Raw genomic sequence first — 27,464 nt, 5'->3', positions numbered from 1 at the left:
GGCAGCAGGACAGAAGCTGAATTTAAGAGCTCAATAGTGACTGTCCACTATTTCAGCAGCGCCGCTTCAAGGGACTTTCAAATCCTCCATTAACATTTAAGAAAATTTTTTATTTATATTTTTAATCCTCGAGCCAAGCCAGCTACATACCTGTAAGTATAAAACATTTGATTCATGCAAAAACAGGAGAAAGCTGAGCAAAAGACAGCTGACATTTACTTTGTGAAGCGAGGGACAACATATCCCACAATCCATCGCAATTTCAATTAATTCTAGCTAATGATAGCTTTTCAAACTATTCACAATTTGGCTGCATAACACAGGGAAAAAGTGACACGGTATGATGAATTCCCACCATACACTGTGTTCACTTGCAAAATGGCACAACGGACTATGAACGTAAAAATGTAAGAATTAATAAATTATTATAAAAAAAAATACAACAGTTGTGTTTTCTCATATATTCCATCTTTAGTTACTGGGGATGAGAGTTTATTGTATTATGGTATGTACACATGTAAACGAGGGCTATTAACTGTATAAGTATAATAATGATGCAATAAATGATTTTAATATGGCATGTTTCATACTTCATACAGTTGAGGAAAAAATTATTGCCCGCCTGTGAAATTTTATTTTTTTCAAGATTCTCCCGTGTTTTTTAACAGAGCAAAGAATTTTCAACACAGCATTTCTGAACATACTAGTTATCTTTTGAAGGCATAAATTATCTTTACTTTTCCACAATAACAAACTGAAACTAAACTAGAGCTCTTCGGCCATAGAGACATTGGTGATGCTTGGAGAAAGAAGGGAGAGGCGTGTCACCCAAAGGACACCGTCCCCACAGAGAAACGTGGTGGTGGGAGGATTATGATGTGGGGATGCTTGAGTGCATCTGGAACTGGAAACGTTGTCAAGGTTGTAAAAAATAGCTAAAATGGGTCAATAATGGCAAAAAAAGTGGAAAAGGTGGTGAAATTGGATTTTAAATGTAGCAGAAATGGGTTAGAAGTGCCAAAATTAGATAAAAGTGGCATAAAATAGCCAAAGAAATGGCCAAAATAGGTTAAAGTGGCAAAACAGGCATATTAAGTGGTAAAAGGGGATTTAAAAAGTGTCTGAAATGGCGTTAAAGCGCCAAAAGTAGGTGGAAATTTGGTGAAATTGGATGAAAAATGGATATACTTAGCTGAGGCAGAAATTGGTGGAAATGGGTTAAAATGGAAAAAAATGGGGATATCAAATTGTGAAATGTGGCGTAAAAATTGGTAAAGAGGAGTTAATAGTGGCGATAAAGGGACAACAGCGCCAACGATAGGCAAAAACAGATAGTGTCAAGATTTGGTTTAGAAGTGGCAAAAACAGGCAGAAAAAAGTAGTGGAAAGTGTTTAAATGGGTTTTAAGTGGCAAAAATGTGTTAAAATTTGGCAAAATTGGTGTAAAGTGGCAACAGTGTAATTTAAAAATATTCTCAGTTTTTTTTAAGGCATCTGGAGACCCTATCTCAGTGTCTCGTGACCCCCAGTTTAGGAGGAAGAAAAACCCCTCTAATTTCAATTCAACAAATCTTATAAGTCACTTTAAGATTCGTCATCGCAACAACAACTATTAAAGGACTATGAAGCAACAATAGGAGCTGGCATTAGCTCCCAGCTGAATGCTGCTGCCATAGGAGTGACGATTCAGCAGGTATACTGGGAGAGCCCCAGTATAGTCTTCAGAGTCGCTGCTACTTCTCAGACGTATATCCACCTGCCCTGTTTGACGTCGTTTCCACACACATTCACAGCCTAACGACATAAGTTTCACCACTGACATATAGACATCTGATGTTAGTTCAGTGAGAATGCTCAGCTAGACGGCCCAGTGGCTGGATGAAGACTTTAACATGAGGAAGACTTCTCTGCATGCACAAGACTTTTCTGGTTCGCATACAGCATCATCCATCAATGTAGCTTTTGAGACGATGATAGAAAAGTGGAACATAACGAAGGAGAGGATTCATGTTGTAGTACGAGATAACACACACAATATGACCAAGGCAATGGAGGAGATGGGAGTAATATGGCACACACACACTTACAGCTAGCTGTAAATGAGGCTGTCCTGAGCCAAGGAAGTGTTTCAGACTGTGCTACAATTGGCAGGAAAATTGTGGGACATTTCAAACACTCCTAACTTGCTGCCTCACGTCTGTAAGATATGCAGACACAGCTTGGAAGAAAACCACAGGCTACAACAAGATGTAGCCACACCATGGGACAGCACTTTTATATGCTGGGGAGTTTGTAAGAGCAGAAGCAAGCACCTACAGCATATGGAGTAGATCATGAATTACCTGCCTCTGTAAGTGAATACCGGTGGACCCTAACTGAAAACATGCTGACCATCCTCGACCTATGCAAACAGCTGACTCGAGATATCAGCTCAGCTACGGCCACAGCAGCAGTCATACATACGTGGACAAAATTGTTGGTACCCTTCTGTTAATGAAAGACAAAACCACAATGGTCACAGAAATAACTTGAATCTGACAAAAGTGATAATAAATAAAAATTCAATGAAAATTAATAATGACAATCAGACATTGCTTTTGAACTGTGGTTCAACAGAACCCGTCTGTTTTCTTTCATTAACAGAGGGGTACCAACAATTTTGTCCATGTGTGTAATCCCCTCTTTTGAGGCCTTAAAACAGCTGTTGAGAAAGACCGCTGCAACTGACCAGGAAAACTTTTAAGACCAAGCAAAGAAAAACAAGCAAAGAAGACTCAGAGACATGCCAATAACAATTCCTTGATGGACATGGATGATGAAATCCTTGAGGAGAACACTGGCTTCATAGTATCTGTCAGAGCCCTTGATTCCCAGGACTGAGAGCCCTCTGGACTACTGGAGAGGCAACAGACCCTGTTTCCCAACCCTGGCTCAACTTGCACAGACATACTTGTCAGCTCCCTGCACAAGTGTTGACTGTGAGCGTTTGTTTTCTGCTCATGTGGCTGATGAAAAAAGAAACAGGATTGGATGTGAAAAGGCAGAAATGCTTCTTTTCATCAAGAAAAACCTCTCCCTGGTACCTTCAGATTAACTTACTTACCCCTGGAATGGACCTTAAGTAAAAAAAGAGATGTAAAGAGAAAGAAAGAGCAAAGACAAAAAAACTATGTCAGGCTTCTCTCATGTAGGACTTGCATTAAGGTTGTAGATAAGGGAAGAACACACCTACAAAAATCTACTGAAAATTAGGGCTGGACAATTAATTGAAAATTGGATTAAATCGCAATATGGCCTGCTAAAACTTGTGTTAAAATACTAGTTTAAAAGTCTTTCTTTGCAGCAGAGATGTTATGCATATCATTCAGGTGCCATTTTTTAAAATAGTCTATAAGAAAATCCTACCTTCTTCATTTTTTTTTTTTTTCTTATTAAATATAAAAATAACAAAAATCTTTCAATAATTCAAATCCAATTTGCAACACAAGTGAAAATCATCAGAATTAGACACTTCTAAAGGTTATTCAGCCCTTGTTCAGGAATAAAAGAAATCGAATATCAAAAAGAGACTGCAATATTGGGGGAAAAAAATCGCAATTAGATAATTTTCCAAAATCTTTCAGCCCTACTGAAAATGTGAACTTACAAAAAAAAAAAAAGTGTTTATAAGGATTTTTTGTAAGCATAAAACAACACTGAGACTAGTCTACTACATTAATCTACTTAACACCATGTTGTGCCTCAGCGTGTCTACAGAGGGAGCAGCCATATGGTTTTCCTTTTATTTAACACCATTTATTTATTTGTATTTGTACTTTTTTGGATTACTTCTGATATAACTTGTAACTTGCCAGTGCATTTATGTTGAATTTTTGTAAAAAACATCAACTTTATGTTCCCCAGGCTCTTACTTGTGCATTAAATTAGCTCAAACTTTCCATATATATATATACATATATATACATATATATATATATACATATACATATATATATATATATATACATATACATATATATATACATATACATATATATATACATATACATATATATATACATATACATATATATACATATACATATATATACATATACATATATATATATACATATACATATATATATACATATACATATATATATATACATATACATATACATATATATATACATATACATATATATATATACATATACATATATATATACATATACATATATATATATACATATATATATATATATATACATATACATATATATATACATATACATATATATATACATATACATATATATATACATATACATATATATATACATATACATATATATATATACATATACATATATATATATACATATACATATACATATATATATATACACATATACATATATATATACATATATATATACATATACATATATATATATACATATACATATATATATACATATACATATATATATATAAATACACATATATATATACATATACATATATATATACATATACATATATATATACATATACATATATATATACATATACATATATATATATACATATACATATATATATATACATATACATATATATATATATATACATATACATATATATATATATATATATATGTATATGTATATGTATATATATATATATATACATATAAATATATATATATATACATATACATATATATATATATACATATACATATATATATATACATATACATATATATATATACATATACATATATATATATACATATACATATATATATATATATACATATACATATATATATATATATATACATATACATATATATATATATATATATATATATACATATATATATATATATACACTACTACCATAGATGAGAATCCAGAAAAGTGAATTTCCCTTCGGGGATGGATAAAGTTATTGTATTGTATATTGCCAAAAGTATTTGCTCACCTGCCTTGACTCACATATGAACTTAAGTGACATCCCATTAATCCATAGAGTTTAATATGACGTTGGCCCATCCTTTGCCGCTATAACAGCTTCAACTCTTCTGGGAAGGCTTTCCACAAGGTTTAGGAGTGTGTTTATGGAAATTTTTGACCATTCTTCCAGAATCGCATTTGTGAGGTCACACACTGATGTTGGACGAGAAGGCCTGGCTCTCAGTCTCCACTCTAATTCATCCCAAAGGTGTTCTGTCGGGTTGAGGTCAGGACTCTGTGCAGGCCAGTCAAGTTCATCCACATCAAACTCTCTCATCCATGTCTTCATGGACCTTGCTTTGTGCACTGGTGCACAGTCATGTTGGAACAGGAAGGGGCCATCCCCAAACTCCCAGAGTTGGGAGCATGGAATTGTCCAAGATCTCTTGGTATGCTGAAGCATTCAGAGTTCCTTTCACTGGAACTAAGGGGCCAAGCCGAGCTCCTGAAAAACAAGCCCACACCATAATCCCCCCTCCACCAAACTTTACACTTGGCACAATGCAGTCAGACAAGTACTGTTCTCCTGGCAACTGCCAACCCAGACTCGTCCATCAAATTGCCAGATGGAGAAGCACGATTGGTCACTTGAGAGAACGTGTCTCCACTGCTCTAGAGTCCAGTGGCGGCATGCTTTACACCACTGCATCCGCTTTGCATTGCATTTGGTGATGTATGGCTTGGATGCAGCTGCTTGTCCATGGAAACCCATTCCATGAAGCTCTCTACACACTGTTCTTGAGCTAATCTGAAGGCCACATGAAGTTGGAGGTCTGTAGCGACTGACCCTGCAGAAAGTTGGTGACCTCTGCGCACTCTGTGCCTCAGCATCAGCTGACCCCACTCCATCATTTTACGTGGCCTACCACTTTGTAGCTGAGTTGCTGTCGTTCCTGATCTCTTCCACCTCGTTATAATACCACCGACAGTTGACTGTGTAGTATTTAGGAGAGAGGAAATTTCATGACTGGACTTGTTGCACAGGTGGCATCCTATCACAGTATCACGGTGAAATTCACTGAGCTCCTGAGAGTGACCCATTCTTTCACTAATGTTTGTAGAAACAGTTTGCATGCCTAGGTGCTTGATTTTACACACCTGTGGACATGGGAGTGATTGGAACACCTGACTTCCATTATTTGGATGGGTGTGTGAATACTTTTGGCAATATAGTGTATGTCAGATAAATTCTTGTTTAGTTAATTCAAATGTCAGATTTTAAAGTTTTTAATTCATAGCAAAAAACAGAAAAAAATGCTTGTTACCAAAGAACATTGATGTTGGGTTTATGATTCAGAACAGAAATAAACAGAAGTTTTCCTTTTTTTGTATTAATATTACATATGTCAGTAAGAATTGGTTATATTATATATATATATATTTAGTCTGCATATTAATCTTTTTAACTCCCAAATGAGCATTAGCTACATTTTATGAACTTTTTAATTGAAAAAAAAAAAAAAAGTCATTTGTTATCTTATCGGAATCGGCCATCATGAGCAGGGAATTATTGTTTATCATATTGGTTCCAGAATTTTCTTATCATGCATCAGAAGTTGTAAATGGAAGCCCATTGCCACCATTTTAAAGTATTTATCTTATAACATCGACTTTTTGTCTTATAATTATGACTTTGTGTCTCATAAGAATTGCCTTACATTCACATCTTTTCTTTTTTTATTTGACAGAAATGGGCTCCCATAGCCTTGTGTGTGCCTGAACTAGGGCCCTATGATTTCTGCATTAATGGAATCGCAGAATTGGCCAATAAAAACGGAATATACTATTTAATGCAGAAATTACGGAAAATGAATGAATTTGACTGAAATGCTGCGTTTTTTAGTGAGAGGAACTTATATCTGGGGAATGTGTTTTGGGGGTGGATCACTAAAGTGGGGCACAACAGCTCAACGCGGGGCAGTACCCCACGACATAATGTTGAACCTTCAAGAAAAGTCTTCTGTGCTTCGAGTTATTTACCTCACCACACCAGAGAGTCATGGAGAGAGAGAAGTGTTTGTGCACACAGGCCAAGTCACAACTTGAGGACCTCTCTTCTCACTTTTCTCTTCTCCTCTTGCTCACCTCTCGAGGACTTCAAACTTGAGTTGGACGGACTTGAGATCGAAGTCCCATAGTATAAATGATGTTACATCAGAGTAACTATTAGCGCAATAATTCCTCCCGTAGATACTGTAGTTCTCTTTGGTTGCTTAACCAGCCAACACGTGTCTGGATTAAGGTAGCGGTCTGATATGAGGCAGATGGACAGACGGCGAGGATGGAGGGAGATGAGGAGAGAACTGTTACAGTCAGGAGTAGAACAATGCAGCATCAAACTGCATACACTCTTACAGACAGAGAGTAAAGAAAAGTTTAGGTAACATGTTTACTTTTAACCATTTAGCTTTAATGTTGCTTATTAAGTTACTATCACTCTTCATTTAAATTATAAACATCAGTTAGGATGTGATTTTACACGTAGATGTGTCTTAAAATGTTGGAAATATCTGACTAATACACTGATTATAGTTTTTTTATATCAGGGTTATCCAAACAACGGCTCCTGGGCCAACTGTGGCCCTTTTTCAATAAATTCAAGGTTATTTCTGTTTAATTAGTGAACATTTGATTCATTTACATAAACAGGGCACTCTTGTTATGGTAAATTAGTGGGAAGGTTAAAAAACAAAATACCAAAAAATCAAAACGGAAAAAGAGGAAATTGGAAAAATAAAAAAGATTTCATAAGACCCTACTGAACTACAGCTATACACCACTTTCCACATTATTAACATGTAACTTGGTCTGTTAAGATGTTTTTGAGTGAAATAGCTTTGATTTCAGTAAATATGACCTCCTAATGCTGCAAATTCAATGAATGACCATTTTCAGTTCTTTACAACTTATACAATCTTTTAAAACTCTGTTTGCATAATAATGTGGAACAGTGCATTTTGAGGTTTTTATTTTTTTTTTAAATATATAATTGTTATCATTATAAAGTTTGTTCAACACATTTGAATTATGCTCTACCGCTGATGACTTGAAAAATATTCTGACTGTCATTTGCATTAATATTTAGGAAAATAAGAGAAAAATGTCATTTGCTTAATAATGTGGAAAGCGGTGTGGTAGCGCTCTCTCAAGCTCTCTCTTCACTACAAAAAGATACGGTACGATCTGTCTTACCTGAAAATGTATCTGCCTGCAGCCAGGATCTGCATGACTCCTACTCTCAAACACATTTCCATGAGTCAGTGCAAACATCTGCTTGCTTAGCTGCTTCTGAAACTTTGCTAACTGTCTGCTCTTTTATGTAGGTAGGAATACAGTCAGGTGAACTGCTCTAACAAAATTTACTCCTGCAGATCCTCCAAAGACTCTACATGAGAAGAAGTACACCGGCGGGGGAAATATGTCGTTAAGCCACGCACAAACTCAGTAAGACAGAGTATCTGTTCTAAGAGACCTGAATCTCTGCTGATATGCTTCTGGGTAGCTTGTACGCTCTGAGCAGAGCTGGCTGAAAGCTAGAACTATCGCTAACACTCAAGGCTGAGAAAGCCTCCTGGACCTTACCAGTGAGCACACACTGAAGTAAAAGGGTCTGCTCTGCATCAGACCAACTTCCAGCCTCAGCAAAATACTAAAACACAAAGAAAATGTCAGGATCCTTTTGATTAAACCTAGGTACTAATTTTGGATGTAAAGTAACATCTAATGTCTGTTTGGGAAGAACAAATGATGCTGAGTCAGTAGTGTTGGGCGTGTCAGCTTTCCTCACTTGAGGTTTCAACTTGTACTTCTCTAACTCCAACTTGTGTTTAGCCTGGGATACTGAAAAGACCTCTTCAATTTAAGTCATTTTTTTTCTACATCTACCGTCAGCTGTGACTTTTTCTTTCCTATTAGCACATAAACAGGCCACAATAGCAAATTTTGTCAAAATTTTAACTCACTTCTAAGTAAGGTGAAAGGTTGCTTCAACTTTGAAACCTTCGCCTAAACTGACTGCCTAACCAAAACTAGCTGGCTAACTTTCCCTTCTGTTAGAGCAGGATGGATCAAGCACCGAGCCATCAACCCAGTTGCCCCGAACCACCTCCTGCACAAAAAAAAAACAAAAAAACGAAACAAACAAACAAAAAAACCCCCAGAAAAAACAAAGTCTTATTCCTACAAGGAGTATAGCGTTCAAATGACTTAGCAGCTTACACGTCTTGTTTGAATCTCATTATTTTAAAATTATAATGCCAAACTATCATCCACTGAATTAATTTACCTATGATTCTATCTGAATCTGAAAGTCAGGGTTTCTTTCAGCAGGAGAAGTGCTTGGACCTCTGATCAGGTTCCAGATATGAGGGATAACTCCCCGCTATGAACCTCTCTCTCTCTTCACTGGGCTCTGTATAGTTAACGTAGCCTACTGATCCCAGGTCAGGAGAAATAACCCCGGTGTCATCAGATATCGTATAAATCTGTTGCTATTTTACAGTCTAAAAACAATACTTATGAATATGCAATAAACAATGTGAGTGCGGACCAAAGGGGAGGACAGGGGAGGGGTCAAATGGGCTTTAGCACAGTACGAATACAGCACGGTACGGATGGCCTAGTGCAGTGTTACTTAACCCTGCTCAACCAAAGAGCCAAATTGTGAAAAATACCTTTGCAAGACCCACAATCTAAGAGGTGAAAAGTGTCGATAAAAAGCTTTAAGTAGCAATAACAATAAGTTAAAAGTGGCAAAAATGGTCAAAAAGCAACAAAAATGGGTGAAGATGGGCAAAAATAGGGAGGAAAAGGGTCAGAAAGTAGCAAAAATTGGTGAGAAGTGACAGAAAAAATGAGTTACAGGTAGTAACCCATGGTCCAAAAGTGGCAAAAAAGTAGCAAAAAAAAAAAGTGAAAAGTGACAAAAATGGGCAAAAAGTAAGAAACAAGTAGTACTTAACAGCAAAACATAGCATAAATGGATGAAAAGTGGTGGAAAAAATTGTGAAAAAGGGCAAAAATGGGATGAAAGTGGCAAAAAGGAGTGACTAGAATGGGCAAAAACTAGGAAAAAAGGGGTATTTAATGGCAAAGGGTAGCTTAAATGGGCAAAAATGGGATGAAAGTAACAAAAATGGGAAAAAAAGTGGCATAAAGTGGCAAAAAGGTAGGAAAAAGATGGTATTTAATGGCAAAACGTAGGTTCAATGGATGAAAAGTGGGCAAGTGAAAAAGGACAAAAATGGGATAAAAAAAGAAGTGACTAAAATGGGTAAAAAATTAAGAAAAAAGTGGTATTTATTTACAAAAGGTAAGTGAATAAATTAGATAAATTAAGTGCATGAAAATGGGGAGAAAAAACTGTTAAAAGTGGCACCAAAAAAAAGGGAAAAAGTTGCCAAAAAAAAAAAAAAATATATATATATATATATATATATATATATATATATACAGTGCTATACAAATTTTTTAGACCACCTGCCTCAGAGACCATCCAGCATCATGAAGTGCTTTATTGCGGACTCTTTCATTTTCAGTGAGCTCTCCACGTTTCACCATTTTGAACAGGAATGAGGAATTTCAAACTGATTTCACCTTTTTATACCCAAATTTGAGCCGGCTCACTGGGCTTCTCATAACATTCAACCACTAAAACTCATTTTTCTGTTCAGGAATACAAGTAAATAACTATAATTTGACATATTAATCAAGAAATAAAAATGTGCTTTACTATTTTTTTTCAGTTTTTTTTTGTAAATCAGTAAATTTTAAAATTCATGGATAACAAAAACAATTATAATTTTGCATTAAAAATATCATTTGGGTTAAAGAGCTTCTACATATTGGTGTATTAACCATTGCAGAAACAAAAAATGATTTTGGTTTTACCAATTTTTACCAATTTTTTTTGGGTGGTGGTCTAAATTTGTTAAGCACTGTATATATTCAAAATTAAGACATAAAAGAGCCACATGTGGCTCCAGAGCCACAGGTTGAGTATCACTGCCATTCTGATGCCCTGCTCAGGTGAGCAGCAATCAGCTGAGGACTCCTCACAGCCCCACCCTCATGCCGACTCCAAACTCCTGAAGGAGAGGAAACATGGCTGAGAACGATGCATGAAGGAAATCAGGCGGAGAGGAAACTGAATGGGAGGGGTCGTCACAAAGACTGAAAGAGAAGGATTTCTTTTGCTAATTTAGTTACAAGTTGAGAGATTTAGACTTTTAGTGTATAGGAAAGAAAAGTGCTGTTTGTTCCCATCAAACACCACAGGATGATGAACTTCAGGTCACATGACTAACATCCTGCAATATGCAATTCTGATCTAAAACCAGAGATCATTAGTACCCAGACTTTCTGTTATTTTTACTGTAGCTTTAAGCTTTCATGTTTTTTATAATAGGGATGCATTATACTGGATTTTTGCTGATGACTGATATGCTGTTATTTACAGATTCATTTTATTAATACTGATATTTAAATAAAGGTCAGACCTTAAACTTCAGTCCTTAAATACACAATTTAAAGTTTGATGATGAACAACTATGTTCTCACTCGTGTCTGCTACTGTACCTACACTCAGGTAGCTCCCAGTCCACCTTAGGTAGTTCTAAGATCCGGGCTGATGTCATAGAATCTGTTCTGGAGAAAACGAAGAGGATTTTTCCTCCAGGATCCACTCTGATGAGCTGTTTAATGGCAGGCAAACTTGATTTCTGTTCACATACGACACCTCAGATCATGATCATAACATCAAACTACAGTATGCTGTTTGCATAATAAGCCTCCTGCAGGCTTTTCTGAGTATTTCAATGAAGGAATCAACATGGAAAAGCCTTTAAATCCACAGATTCAGACCAGCATAATTTCCCTGTAACTGAACTCCTTCATGCACATTCAAAACTGACTCAAACCTCAAATACGTGAAAATTAACTGGATTTTAAACTCATATTCCCTCCTGGAGTCTGAGCTTTAAAACGTCTTTCTGCTGTCATGAATTAAATACGCTGTAAGACTCACTCACAACAACAACAAACCATAAAGTCTGATAAGGATGCATGTTTTATACGTGAATTTATGCACATGTAAACACGCTAACCTTGATGGTATGAGCGCAGAGGGAGGCCAGTCCAAACCCATTACGTGACATGAATCATTAACTGGCCTCTTATGTTAAAGAAGTCAGAGAAGCTGCAGGAATCTTGAAGGTTTTTCTTCTTTCTGCTTCAATCTGAAGGCCAAACATACTACTGGATCTGTATTTTCTCTGAGAAGTTGTTTATCAGAAATTTCAGCAACCAAAAATCTGATTGTCAAAGAGTTTAAAAGCAGAAAATCTTTGGTGGGTAGAGCTGAATGTCCAGCGGGGCAAGCTCTGAACTCTGAGATAAGTTTTAGATTCTCAGATGTAAAATAAAAGATGCTGCAGCTTTGATGGAAACTGAAATTTTTCTAAGCAATTGAATTAACCTCCAACATGTTTTCATTAAAAAGTTTCTCCACACCAGATTTCTCATGGTTTAAACTTTGTTTGGGTCTTATTAGGCGATAAATCTCGCTACACAGTGGCTGCAGAAATAACTGAACCAACAAACTGTTCACTCCGGTTTGTGCTTTTGAAATGAGTTGTCTTCCTTTAGCATTGACTAACACATGCTCTGAAGCACAGCAGGGTAAAACAGTAGGATACGCCGATTCTTTTTAAAGAGTAACTACATCATTAGACCACTCTTTCAGCATATGTTTATTTCTATTTAGAGGTGTTTTTGATCAATTCAGATTGAAGTCTTGACAATTAAAGGGCTACTTCAACATTTTAGCAAGTTAGCCCATTGCCATAATTGCAAAACAAAAGCCGGACTGGATTGTGTACTTGATGAGTTTGATGAGGGAAAGCCAGAATACCGTCTGCTTACATTGAGTTTGCACAGCAGGTCCGAACTCTGCAGTGGCGATCTAAAAACAGCTTGCACCTACAACTGAAGGTAACGAACCTATTACTAAGACTACAGAAATTATGGCAATGGACGAATTTGCCAAATGTTGAAGCATCCCTTTAAACACTACAGGTACATCTCAAAAAATTAGAATATCATGAAAAAGTTCAATATTTTTTGTCATTCATTTCAGAAAGTGAAATCCATATATTATATAGACTCATTATACATAGAGTGAAATATTTCAAGCCTTTATTTCTTGAAATGTTGATGATTATGGCTTACAGAAATGAAAACCTAATATTCAGTGTCTCAGAAAATTAGAATATTACATAAGATCAATAAAAAAGGATGTTTTAACAGAAATGTCAGGCTTCTGAAAAGTATGTTCAGTTCTATTCCTTCAATACTTGGTTGGGCCTCCTTTTGCATGAATTACTGCATCAATGCAGCATGGCATGGAGGCGATCAGCCTGTGGCACTGCTCAGGTGTAATGGAAGCCCAGGTTACTTTGATAGCGGCCTTCAGGTCATCTGCATTGTTGGGTCTGGAGTCTCTCATCTTCCTCTTGACAATACCCCATTGATTCTCTATGGGTTCAGGTCAGGCCAGTTTGCTGGCCAATCAAGCACAGTAACACCATGGTCACTGAAGCAGCTTTTGGTACCGTTGGCAGTGTGGGCAGGTGCCAAGTCCTGCCAGAACATGAAATCAGAATCTCCATAAAGCTTGTCAGCAGAAGGAAGCATGAAGTGCTCTAAAATGTCCTGGTAGATGTCCTGGCCAACCCTTCACATTGGACTTTAAGCAACATGGATTCTGTGCCTCTCCACTCTTCCTCCAGACTCTGGGACCTTGATTTCCAAATGACATGCAAAATGTACTTTCATCTGAAAAGAGGACTTTGGACCACTGAGCAACAGTCCAGTTCTTTTTCTCCAGAGTCCAGGTAAGACGCTTCTGATGTTGTCTCTGGTTCAGGAGTGGTTTGACACGAGGAATGCCACATTTGTAGCCCATGTCTAGGATTTGTCTGTGCATAGTGGCTCTTGATGCGCTGACTCCAGCCTCAGTCCACTCCTTGTGAAGCTCCCCCAAATTCTTGAAAGGATTTTGCTTGACAATCTTCTCAAGGCTGTGGTTCTCCCTTATGCTGGTGCACCTTTTCCTACCGCACTTCCACTCAACTTCCTATGAATATGCTTGGATACAGCACTCTGTGAACAACTAGCTTCTTTAGCAATGACATTTTGTGGCTTACCCTCCTTGTGGAGAGTGTCAATGACTATCTTCTGGACATCTGTCAAGCCTGCAGGCTTCTCCATGATTGTGTAGCCTACTGACCCAGACTGAGAGACCATTTAGAGGCTCAGGAAAACTTTGCAGGTGTTTGGAGTTAATTAAGTTAAATCTCTGCCAATGCTGTTACTATTGACTTTTAGTTCTCTTAGATCTGTGGAGGTCTTTTGAGTGTGTCTGGCTGAGTAGAGCTCAAAAAAGATCCAGAATGTGCTGGAGGGATAATATATCCTGTCTAGCCTGCTGCCTCTGCAATCTGGGCCTGGATAAGCGGAAGAAGATGGATGGATGGATGAATGGATGGATGGATAAAGGTTACGTGCAACTTATCTTCCCCTAAACAATCAGTCTATTGGTTGTTGTGTGGGCGTAATTTTAGCCAACCAATTTGTTGTTTACTACAACCTGAGTAACTTCTTGTTTACAATTTTGAAAGCCTAAAGACTAAATTAAATTTAAATATCAGTCATTAGAAAATTAAATGTAACATTATAAAACCTATGGTACCTGAAAATATATAAGACAACACTTAGTTGTCAGAAATGCCAAAGAAATCACAACAAAGACTTTTTAATTTGGGGAAACTCAGGGGAAAAAATCCCAAAGACTTTCCTTCATGGCAGACATTAAAGCTTCAACATGTGACGCCTGCTTTGGTTCTCCTAAGAGAAAATTAAACCTATTTGTTCATTTTGTAACCTGCAGGGATCATTAAGAGACATTAAAGCAGCTAAATCAATCAGACTGATTTAATCAGCCATTGATTGTTAAGACTGATTGATCCTTCAGTATTAATGAGAAACATCCTGAATTATGTTTTTACCCCAACTTTCATATAAAGAAGTTTCACAAATACTCAAGATTTTCCCCTTAAATACACAAAACCTTTTTATCTCTACTCAGCACATTGTTTGAATCCAGGCAGGATAGCATTTAGAGAGTAATCAATAAGAAAAAATAAGCCTCACTATCGTCAGAGAAAACTACAGGCCTCATTAAGTTCACTGAAAACAAACGGATCAATATGTTTGATCAGAGAAGACACGTTTAAATATCATCCTGATTGTCTCTGTGTGTACAACAGGACATCTCCTGCAGCCCGTCAGCGATCAATAAGAACATCTGTTTCTATTCTTACAGAAAAAACATAAAAATATGATTCTGTTTAAAGTGAAAAGTTCAAGGAATTTAACAGGAGGGACGGTGGATCTCTGCACCAACGTCTAGTAGAAAAGGACAAGTATTTTTAATGTCTCTTTTACAAAAGCCTGGAAAACAATGAAAAGATTAAAACTGCCTTTCAACTAGGGGTGTCCCAGTATTTTAACAGTATATGATTCTTAATCTCCGTCTAAACTTAGATGTACAAAGACAGTTTTTTTTAAATGAATGAAGAGAAATCGCTAATTTCTGAGCTGAAAAGTTCACTTTTTTAGAGTTTAAAAAGTTGAAAAAGTAAAAATACCAACTTGTTTACATGTACAAATTTAAGCGTTTTAAAACCTTTCTAGAATTGTGCATCTACAACAGTGCAATATCAAAAATTTACAACACATCAAACTGAAATCAGTGGTTCAGTTTTTTACTTTTGGACTCTGCAATGTCCAAAAGATTTGTTTTTCGTACTTACTAGGGGTGTAGCGGTATAGAAAAATATTGGTTCGAATAAATTCATAACTGGCTGGTCAGACTTTGTTGTTGCTCCTCATTACAGTGATGTTCTTATTTGAGTGGTGCTTTTAAAATAATTGATTGATCCACTGGACGACGTGCTGTCAGCGACACAGCTGCTCAATAATGTCAGTGCTACTGTTGTTGGCTTTGTCCACTGTTGTATTTTACTGGGCAACAAAGTGTTCCTAAATAGGACACTTTTATCTGGGAATATTCAGGCTGTTCTGTTGTTTGCTGTGGTTGCTGTGCTCTGGTTTTCTGTCAGCGTATGAGCTTCGTTCAACGTGTATTTGTTCGGTACACGTCTGTACCGTACCGAGAGGCCCGTACCAAATCGGTATGGTACGAATGCACGTACCTTTACACCCCAATACTTACACATAAATACATGAATCATGTAACTTGAGAATTTCACTTTCTTTTTTTTAATTAGCAGATACTTTTTATTTTTCTCCAGAGTGGCCCACACACCACTGTTGTAATAATGAATGGTTTATAGATATTTGGTCAAGAACAAGTGTACATAGGCCTAGGTTGGGATTTTGTCAGTGAACAGGCTCATTCATAAATTGTTCATTTTCACTCTGACTCCGTTAAGTTTGTACAATACATCACTGTTTTAATGAAAAGCATGTTTGAGACAAAATGAGGACTTCGAAATATGTTAAAGAGTCCTCAGCTAGCATCTCAACTCAAAACAAGACTCTTTTCACTCTTGTCTCCCTTCATCTGATGAGACATTGCTAGGAGGTCTGGAGGACTGAGTAATTTGTGATACTGACAGCCTCTATGCCGGACCAATCAGTTTCACTGTGGTAAAACTCTCTATCTGTAAAGTGTAAATATTGTCCCCTATGTAGAAGTTCTCTGATCATAAATGCAGTTCTAAAACTGATGAAATAACAGTGGTCTAAGGTCTTCTATTAACTACCACAATCACATCTAGGTTTGGTCCAGAAGAGGTCAAACTGTTACAATAACTAAGTTCTTTTATCACAGGAAAAAAAATAAATAAAGATGAAATCATAACAATTTTTGCTGTTTTTCCAAGTCCTTTGTTCAGTCTGTCAATTTTAATATATATTTTTTTTCAAATTCAGTCTCTTTTTCTTTGAGCCATAGCTTTGTTTAGGTCTACCTGTGTAGTGTGTATGAATGAGATCTCGTGCACTTATCTGTCAGAAGTAACGCTGTTGATTCTCCACGAATACGCTCAGTTAGCTGGCCTCTCTTCCTGCTGGTGGTTTGGATTCTGGCTCGCCATCTGCTGGATCACCTGACTCAGGAACAGTCTCAGACTCTGCATACAAATAAAAACAACCTATACAGAGGGAAAATATAGCTCTCATTACTTATTATCCACCTTATTCCTATGCCCCATTTTTCTTTGCGTGAAATATGGGTGCAACTTCTGCTTCGCTCAATCTAAGTGAGACATTGCATTAAAATGAGACGCTGAAAGTGATTTAGAGCAAACGAAACAAGATATTATTATTATTTCTCTGTCCTCTACTAGAGAGTACAAAGTGGCCTCGGATACTCTAGACAAGCATAGTTCCCTAACTTTATTAGCTTCATATCAGTTTAGAAAGAGATGATCACGTTTTGTTAAAGGAGTTTGGACACCAGCTTCAGATAAATTTCTTGTTTGTGGGGTTGCTGAAATTTTTATTTCACAAACTAATCCCTCTTAAAATGTAGTTACTATATCCATAAAACTATCTACGACTCAAGTTGCCAGCCCCTCAGTTTGGATAATGTCAAGTTTTGTATTAAGAAATAATGATAAATTAATATTGAAAGAACTACATCCCCAATGCACTTAGGCAGTGAACAACATGTTTAAAACACTGCAGTGAGAGACATATTTAACTTTGTCACAATATTAGTACCACGAACGAAGCAACAGGTACTGAGCATTACAGAAAACTTTCAGCTCATGTTGATTTAACAAAAATGAAGCTGTTTTTATTGCAGCAAAAATTAATTCAGAACGACTGTTGGCCTTAAATCACTTTAATAAGCCCTTGGAAGAATCGCGTTTCACTATTATTGTTACTGTACGCGAAGTTCCATCCATATTCATAACTACAGTAGACCCCCAGGAATTATGTGTTATCCACCTTATTTACTTATTTAAAGCTTGCAATATAAACACTGTGAACATGTGGTTACAAAATTATTCAATATTTACAAATTCGAGGTGAATTCCTATTGAAACAACTGTCGTTCTTCGTTAGCATCTATCGTTAGCTGCTGTACTAGAATACATGTATTTAATGTACTTCCGCTTTAGCACCCAAAGTTTTGCCTGTGTTCAGATTTACAGTAGCGGTCCCAGGAATGGGCTCTATGCACGAACTGCTTCCAGATTTGGCATTGGACCGCTCCCACACTTCCAGTCGGGAGAAGAGAATGGGGTATGATGGCAAAATCGTTGCGGTTTACTCGCTGTGCCTGAGCTGACTGTCAATGACAAGTTAAATTTAGCTGAAGATGTACATTGCAGCACGCAGCAACGATGTCCAGAAGTGCTATTAACCTGTTTTTGAAACATCATTTTAGCATGTTTGGATGCCAAGTGATGATGGTAGAGTAAACACAAACAACAATCGAAACCAAAAAAAAAAACAAAAAAAACAACGAAACGGACAAATTAAGGCAGTATAGGAGGGTTTAGATTCCGTTTTGGCCTAGCACTTATCGTTAGGCAGAAGTTGAGAACCGGTCTTATTTTCCACCAGAAATACGCCACCCCCTGCCGTGCATAGAGCCCATAAGGTGGATAAATATTTACAAATTAGATTGAAACAACTGACGTTCTTTGTTAACTTCTATTGTTAGCTGCTGTATTAGAATACATGTATTTAATGTACTTTAGAACTGGAGGTTTCGCCCGTATTCAGGTTTACAGTAGCGGCCTCAGGAATAAGGTGGAACAATAATTCTTTTAATAACTGTCAGTGACCTCAACTCTTTCTCTCAATCTTTATGAGGTAACTTAACTCAATTTACTGGTAAAATTAATTTGAAGTCTTTTAAACATTAAGTTACACAATAACACATTAATTTAAAGTGTATCGTAATCACATTTTAACCATTTAATATTTTATGAATGACATAAAATTCACTTTTCTGTTAAAAACTACAAATCTGCCACGTTACTACAGGAGGGTTAACTATTTGGCTTTTAGCACTATCATTTTCAAACACTGTCAAGTTTACTACTCATGACAAAACTGAAATAAAACTAAGAAACTTGCCTCTACAGTTTCGAAGAAATATCCCCGTTTGGTTTATGGTATTTACAAAATAAAGACACATAATTTAGCAAACAACAGTGGGCTCCAAAGGTAAAAGCGTTCTGAATATAGCATTCAAGCTAGTGGCTAATCGCTAGCTTGAATGCTATATTCAGAACGTAACTCACCAGAAATTCAATGATATTTCAAAAAAAAAACAATGACGTCCAGAAAACATTAAAACAATACTGTGGTGCACAGTCAGCAAAATAAAAGTTGTCACCATCTTCTGACACAAAAGTTTTAGAAAAGTTTCCACAAACACCTTCTCTCTCTCTGTTCAGCACAGGCGTCTGTTATCATGCTCTTCTCTGTCCATTTAGCGTGATGTAAAAGCACTAGAGCTACAGAGGGGCGCCATCTAGCGTCTGCCTTTATGTACAGCCCTGATAGAAATGTTATGGCCTTTTTATGTGGGTTACACAGCAGCGTTAATTTTGTTGACTAAAACTACGACTAAAACGTTCGTCAACAGCCTTTCTTTCTCAAGAGAAACACTAAGACTAACCAAAAATAGATATTTGATGGCTAAAACTGACTAAAAGTAAGTTTAGTTTTCGTCAAGATGACTAAAACTAGACTAGAATTTTTTATGTGGACATTCAAAATCCACAATTAAAAAAAAAAATCCGACACTATAAGGTGCATTTGCACATCCATAAACCACCAATTTTGTATCACTGATGAGTCTTTCATAATGAAGAAGGAAAGCTGTTAAAAGTGGCCTTCCTGGTTTGTGCTGTAAGCAACAGCCTAATGCATTCAAAAGGAACAATTTGATCTTTCATTTAGTGGATTCATGCGAAGAGAATCACCTGTGTATTACAGATAGTACATAAAATGTTTGGATATATGTCTCCTAAGGCTTCCATCCCATTTTCTGACTGTTTTGAGTATTTCTAGAATTGTTTTTAATCTGGTTGTAAAATGTAAAAATGCAAATACAGAGCACTAGGTTATCCTAACATTTTGTTCCTAATCAGTGCTGAGCTGCCGTATCCTCCATGAGCAGAAAATGTGGATCAATGGAGTTTAATCTCATTCAGACGGCGACACGCAGTGTTGAATGCACATTTGACACACTGCTGGTGTATAATGTGACTTTAGAGGCAGAAGGAGATGCACAGAAATGAAACGGCTGCTTCAGCGAGAGAGGAAGAGATTTAACGCACGCTGCTGCGTTGGTTCCTGTAAAATCTTGATTCATTTTCTGCCTGACGAGTGAACGCTGATTCCTCATGAATAATGAAAGCTGCAGTTCAGAGGTTGTTTCTGTGTCTTTGATCAGGATGGTGACACTGCCAGCTGCTTTTACTCTCATTTACAGAGCTTAATCTAACTGTAGATCAAACTGTATTATCTACAGGAGAACAGGAACAACAAATACAACCCAGACCAGCATGAGGCTCTAGGACTTCCTGGAATGGAACCGAAGGAAGTAATATTTTTAATTTCTGCACATAATATATACCTGTTTCTCTCTTTTTAGGAACTATATTTGGGTTTCTAATACCTTCATCATAGAGGAGGAAGCAAGGATGAGAGAGTGGGGAAGGATGTGCAGGAGAGGAGCTACAAGCCAAACTTTAACAGGGCAAGACCAACCCCCATCTGTGATTACGTTCTTTAGTAGATCACGGCCCCATTAAGGGTCAACAAGACCAGACAGACAGGGAAAGCTTTGTTTGAGAGAAGGTCACACGCAAAAATACAGACAAAAAAAAGACTAACTTGAGATTTTGATCCAACACTATACATGTATGATACATTTAAAATCCTCGTAGCCGTGGTAGTTTATACTAGCGGTTCTCAGCATGGAGATTGGGACCCCTTTGGGGGTCGCAAGACACAGAGAGGGGGTTGCCAGATGCCTTTAAAAAATTAGGAATATTTTAAAAATGATTTAAAATGTATATTTTACCCTTTTTGTTAGTGAAAAAATATGCATATGTAAAAAGTAAGTCTGCACACAGACCTTCATCGGTAGCATTGGTGCTAGCATCCTGGCTAACAGTTCTAGAACTAAAAGTGTGTCGAACTATTATTGTGCTCTAATGCTGAAAGTTTTTACTTGGGACACTTTTTAAATCACTTTTCCTTCACAATTTGGCGCTTTTCATCAATTGTGCACAGTTTGCACCAATTTTTGCCACCTTACACCAGTTTCGCAAAATCTTCAACTGTTTTCATCACTCAATCAATTCAATGCTGAATCTGGGTCTAACTGAGTCAAAATTTCCCATAAACTGTCAACCTCATCTTCACCACTTATGAATTGTAAGAAAAAAGAAAACATAAGATTGATGATAAATCCTTTTATCATTTAAAAAAAAGTCAAAGTTAAAATCATGATTTTTTAACACTCAAAGTACCAAATAAAATTCAAAATCATGAGTTTTTAAGGTCAACATGTGAGATAAAATTATAACATCATGAGTTTCTAAGGTCAAAATATGAGCTAAAATTCCAAATTATGAGTCTAAAAGATTAAAATATGAGATAAAATTAAAAAAACATAAGATAAAAGGTCAAAATATGAGATAAAATTATAAAATCATGAGTTTTTAAGGTCAAAATATGAGATAAAATTCAAAATTATGAATTTACAAGGTCAAAAGATGAAATAAAATTAAAAAAAACATGAGATTAAAGGTCAGAATATGAGTTAAAATGTAAAATTATGACTTTAAAAGGTCAAAAGATGAGATAAAAGTTTTAAAAAACCATTGGTTTAAAGGTCAATATATGAGTTAAAATTTAAAAAATCATGAGTTTGAAATGTCAAAATATGAGATAAAATTTCAAAATTATGAGTTTACAAGGTCAAAAGATGAAATAAAATTTTAAAAACATGAGATTAAAGGTCAATATATGAGATAAAATCATAAAAGCATGAGTTTTAAAGCTCAAAATATGAGATAAAATTCAAAATTATAAGTTTAAAAAAGTCAAAAGATGAGATAAAAATTTTAAAACACATAAAATTAAATGTCAAAATTTGAGAAAAATTGATAAAATCATATGTTTAAACTGTCAAATATGAGATAAAATTCAAAAATATGAGTTTAAGAGGTCAGAAGATGAGATAAAATATAAAACCCATGAGTTTAAAGGTCAAAATTTGAGATGAAATGATAGATGAGATAAAAAAATAACAATTTGAATCAAAAAGTTCCATATTTGGGATTAATATTTGGGAGTTGAAAGGTGAAGATATGAGAAAAATAATTCAAAATCAAAACTTTCAATGGTGAAAATATGAGATAAAATTCTAAATCAAGAGTTTAACGGTCAGAATTTAAGCTAAAGTTCAAAATCATGAGTTTTTAATGTCAAAATGAGATAAAGGTTAATATTTTGGATTAAAATTCAAAGTTAGGAGTTGAGAATGTAAGATAAGATAAAGATAAAATTCAAGTTCATGAGTTTAAAACATCAAAATATGATTTAAAAACTAAAATGATGGATCTAAATGGTCAAAATATGAGATTAAAGTCAAAATCATGATTTGAAAAGATCAAATTATGACATAAAAAGTCAAAACCATAACTTTACGTCATAATTGTGAGATGCAAGAAGAAAATACGAAATGAAAACACAAATTTCTTTTCCCAAATTCCCGACTTTTTTAAAAATTATCACCTCTTTCCTCTTTTTAATTGTTATGATTTATCAAGGGTATTTTCAATCATCAAGGCTGAAGTTTTATACTGGAGGAAATCTGCAGACCTCATACTGGTGGGCCAGTTTAGATAAAAAATATGATATGAGCTTCAGTTTATACAAAGTCTAGACCTGTTTTCTTAGAATTTTAGACATAAATCAAAACTGATGTTGATTCTGACATCGTGTGGGTCTTGGGTAGAGGAGGGGGCTCCAAGGAATCATGGGTAGAAGCCACCAATCTATAAATTAAATCAACAAGCTTGTGAAAGTTTGACTGTGACCGCAGCGCTTGGCTCAAACTCAGCATGTGTGGTCGTGAAGATTTGAGGACATGCTGGAGAAAAACTCTGAGCAGTTGGCGTTCTGACCTTAAAAAAACTCTCCCATCATGCCTCTTGGCCTGTTTAAATACCATCAAAGCTCTGACACATTCTAGCTTAAAAACGGTTCTTTTTCTCTGCTGTTTCCTGCCTCTGCTCTCCCTTGATTTAGATCGACTCTAAATTACGGCTATAAGATGAAAGCAGAGGCGTGAATTGATTCAGTCTGCTGCGATAAGACAGAATACACAACGATCAAAGAAACAACAGAAGCTGAAAAGGGGATTCTCCTCGCTGTGTTTTTTTAAGCTGATGTGGATCTTTGGATCGACTAAGTTTAGGTGCAGACGTAACTTTGGGGAGAATTTTAGCAGCGTCTGACCTGCTGAACATGAGTCAGTGAGTGTCTGTGTGTTTGTGAGGGCCAGGGGTGAACGGGGATAATGTGACCAGAATGAACTGGTTTGGGAGACAAAAGCAGGGGGTGAGGGGGTGACGGGCGAGGGGAGGTGCATGAGAGAGACACAGAGAGAGAGGGAGGCAACTTTTCCCCAGAGAGACTTTCAACAACTGGCCGGCAAACAAGTAAGTGCTCATCCTGCATCCTCATTTCTGATCTCTGGTTTCTTCATAAAGGACAAAAATACTTGGTTTAGTTCAGCTGGTGTGTTCTGCTATCTGTGCCTTAAAAAAATCACAGCACTGAGAAAGAGAAGTTTGGGTTCCACTCTGAAAATCTGCCTCTCCTTTACCCTGTTCAAAAAAAGCTACTAGAAAGCTAGAAAGCTTTGTGCATTCTTTTTAGATTGTTTATCTCAAACCATTTCAGCTGTTTGGGTGTGTGAAGCTTAGAAATATGTTTATGGATTATTAGGTGCAAATGATATGACTTTTAGTCAAGATTCTTAAAACATGTGACTTTTGGTGTTTAACAATGACAAACAGGCCATTAAGAACATTTTAAACACATGAGACACACTAGGAAAAACAAGATAAACATCATGGGCCTGAAATGGTTATAATAAAGATATTTAGTGACGTAAAGATTAACAGATCTGAATTGATAACTGAAGGTTGGGTTGGTAAAATGCAACAGGAAGCATCGACTACAATGTTAGAAACTTGTTTACCAGAGCTCTACTGATTGTTATCATAGCTTGTTCTGCATGCTGTCTCAGAGTCTAGCGCTGACCTTTCACTTTTCTACAAGAATTATATTAGCGGTAGCTGCCTACTAGGTAGCTAAGTGTGCTACACGTAGCATGGTGGAAGCAGCACCTGTTGAGTGCAGAGCTGAAGTTTAGCTACCTAGGATTCTAACACTATCAAGCAGCACGATCAGACCAGAATTAAAAACGTTCCTTCATCCTCATCTACTGCTGTTTATTTTGATGGATTGTTTTCAGCATAAAGGGTTAGTGGATAGCTTTAATTCATTGCACTAACTCTGACACCATATGGCTTATAGACTTGATATATATGGAACAACTGGGACTGTAAGTTTCATTTCTCCCCTGCTGCTACCGCAAACCCATATTTTCCTGATATGGCTGTTTCATAATAAAAGCATTCAACATAATACATGGGAATGTTTCTTTTATGAACTTATAGGGAATGACATCTATTGTTGCGTTAACTTTGGCGACTCTGGCTTAGTAGATAGAGTCGGGTGTCTCGTAATTGTAAGGTTGTTGGTTCAATTCCCAGCTCCTGCAGTCACAGACACTTACACCCAATGCTTCATCAGTGGAGTGTAAATTGGTATGGAAGTGAAAAGTTGGGATCAGCTAATACTGACAGCCAATTCTACATAGTAAACTCTGCCCTCAGTGAATGCATGTGTAGGTGTGAAAGCAGTTTTCAGCCAGAAAAGCTCCTATTCATTACATTAACTCTGACACCATGTGGCTTATAGACTCGATGTAAATGGAACAACTGGGCCTAGTGTAAGCTTCACATCTCCCCTGCTGAGTTGTGCCCAGCTGCTACTGAAAACTCATAACTTCCTGATATGACTGTTTCATAATAAAAGCATTCAACATAATACATGGGGATGTTTCTTTAAAAAACTCATAGAGAATGACATTTATAGTTAAACTGACTGAGCTTTACTAGAGTTCAACAGTGCCCGCCCACTTTTCAGCAGTGCTGGCTGTGGAGGCAAATTAACCCATTCATTCCCCTATAGACATTTTCATGAAATCTTTAATACAACACTTTAAATGCTTGAACCAAGCTCACAAGCCACCCGAGGCATTGGAATACAGAAAAAAGGCAAGGGTACAAGACTGTATACATATTTCTATACAAGGAGGATGGATTATATATCCCACAATCCATTGCGATTCATTGTAACTGATAGCTTTTGAAGCTTAAACGTATCTTTATAATAGTCATCAGATGTGAAATGATAATGTATTTAGGGCTGTCAAAATTAACCTGTTAATGCGGATTAATCCATAATCATGATTAATCTGATTAAAAATTTTAATGCAATTGACCCATCTACAGCACAGAATGACTCAAAACTCCTTAAACATCTCTGGCAATGCATTTCAGGCAGTTTGTCCAAGTAGGGTTACTGGCAAGCATGCCGCCGTGCATGCGCAAATGGGCCGTTGATCCGGTAGTGACCAACCAACTTGATATGGAAGACACTAAACAGCACATTGGCCCTCTTGTTGGAAAATTCGAGTACAAAAAAACCCCAGGACGGAACAGTCTGACATAAAGTATTATGCACATTCTGCAGGAAGGAGTTTTCTTTTCACCGAAGCAGATTAAAATACCACATTAACACGAAGCATATGTTCGTCAGGGATTCTGTTAGCACTTTGGCCAACACGTCACCAAGCTTGCAAAATGAAATGTGATTAATATAGATTAAAAATGAATGTTATTTAATCATGATTAATCAAAATTAATCCACAGCAACCCTGTGATTAATCTGATTAAAATTTTTAATCATTTGACAGCACTGGTTGTAATACATACTGTGGCAGCATGTATTGTCATCATCAACAGGTGACAACCATTGTTCCCAGGCTCAGTAAGCATTTCCATGGTAACGGAACACCCCACTACTCAGAGACGTCGCTGTGGTGTTCAAGAGTTGGTCGGTATTGTAGTACTTTTGGCTGTGATCGCAAATAAACTGCTTTTCTTAAAACAAGGTTGACATCTTGTGACAGGAGGATCATTTAACACTCAGGTAGCTCATGGGAAGTCTTTATCGGATACTTCTGATGATATGGCTGATAATCAAATCAGCTATGGAGAAAATGAATGGGATTATTGTTTCCTGAACCACACTGTTAAGACCTAGCAGCTAGTGCATAGTGTTAGTTGGCTTTCCAACTAGGGGCGTGGTCCCAGATCTGAGTGCACCCAGGCATGAGAAGACATGGGGAGGTGGTCTCAGGCATGATTCAGATGAGGGTGGGTGTAGCACAGGGGAAAAAGCGTACTGATTAACCAGGCCAACAGCATGAGGGGTCCTTGAGACACTTGGAATAAAAAGTGTGGTTTTGTTTGTTTTTGTTGGAGAGGAGTAATGTGAGGAGTGATACCACCTAAGCACTTAAAATCAGGTGCCTGTTACAAAAAAGAAAGAGAAAAGAGGCAGAATGAGTAAACAACTCCTCAAAAGGTTCTTCTCAAAGAAGGGTGAGGGCATGAGGGTAAAGAAAGCAGGGGCACAGAGCGAGATAAGGATGATGGAGGAGGAAAAAAGCAGGGAAAGAGATCAAGATGACGATGGTGGAGGAGAAGAAAGCAGGGAGAGAGAGCAAGATGAGGATGGGACAGAGATCAAGATGAGGATGATGAAGGGAAAAGAAAGCAGGGACAGAGAGCAATATGAGGATGGTGGAGAAGAAAGCAGGGACAGAGATCCAGATTAAGATAGTGGAGAAGAAAAAAGCAAGAATGGGATGGTGGAGGAGAAAACGGGGAAAGAGATCAGGATGAGAATGGTGAAGGAAAAAGAAAGCAGGGACATGCTTGAGGAGATGAAAGCAGGGACAGAGAGCAAGATGGGGATGATGGAGGAGAAGAAAGCAGTAAAAATGGAAGTTTGTCTTAGAGTTGTGAAGAAGAGGAAAAGACAGCCAGCTAAGGGTGGACCCTGAGTACCTTCCTTTCTGTTGGCCCAGAATCCCTAGCTACGCCCCTGGATACTGGTCATAAATGCTACAAACACCTTTTTTATAAGCAAGGATATTCCCAGTTCAAAGGAATAAACAGAACGTTTATT

The 27,464-nt window shown here is 36.8% G+C and overlaps 1 protein-coding gene across 1 annotated transcript in view; it reads left to right on the top strand.

Moving 5' to 3' along the window:
• Positions 1-23,740: 23,740 nt before the first annotated feature.
• LOC121506371 (midkine-B-like) overlaps positions 23,741-27,464 on the top strand; it is a 35,992-nt gene continuing 32,268 nt past the window's right edge. The window contains exon 1 of the mRNA XM_041782151.1: positions 23,741-23,794. The gene's annotated coding sequence lies outside the window, so the exon portion shown is untranslated. The remainder of the gene's footprint in view (positions 23,795-27,464) is intronic.

Source organism: Cheilinus undulatus, linkage group 24 (genome assembly GCF_018320785.1).
Source record: "Cheilinus undulatus linkage group 24, ASM1832078v1, whole genome shotgun sequence".
Taxonomy (NCBI): domain Eukaryota; kingdom Metazoa; phylum Chordata; class Actinopteri; order Labriformes; family Labridae; genus Cheilinus; species Cheilinus undulatus.
The sequence above is the reverse complement of the archived record's forward strand: the minus strand, read 5'-3'. Positions and strand labels throughout refer to the sequence as shown.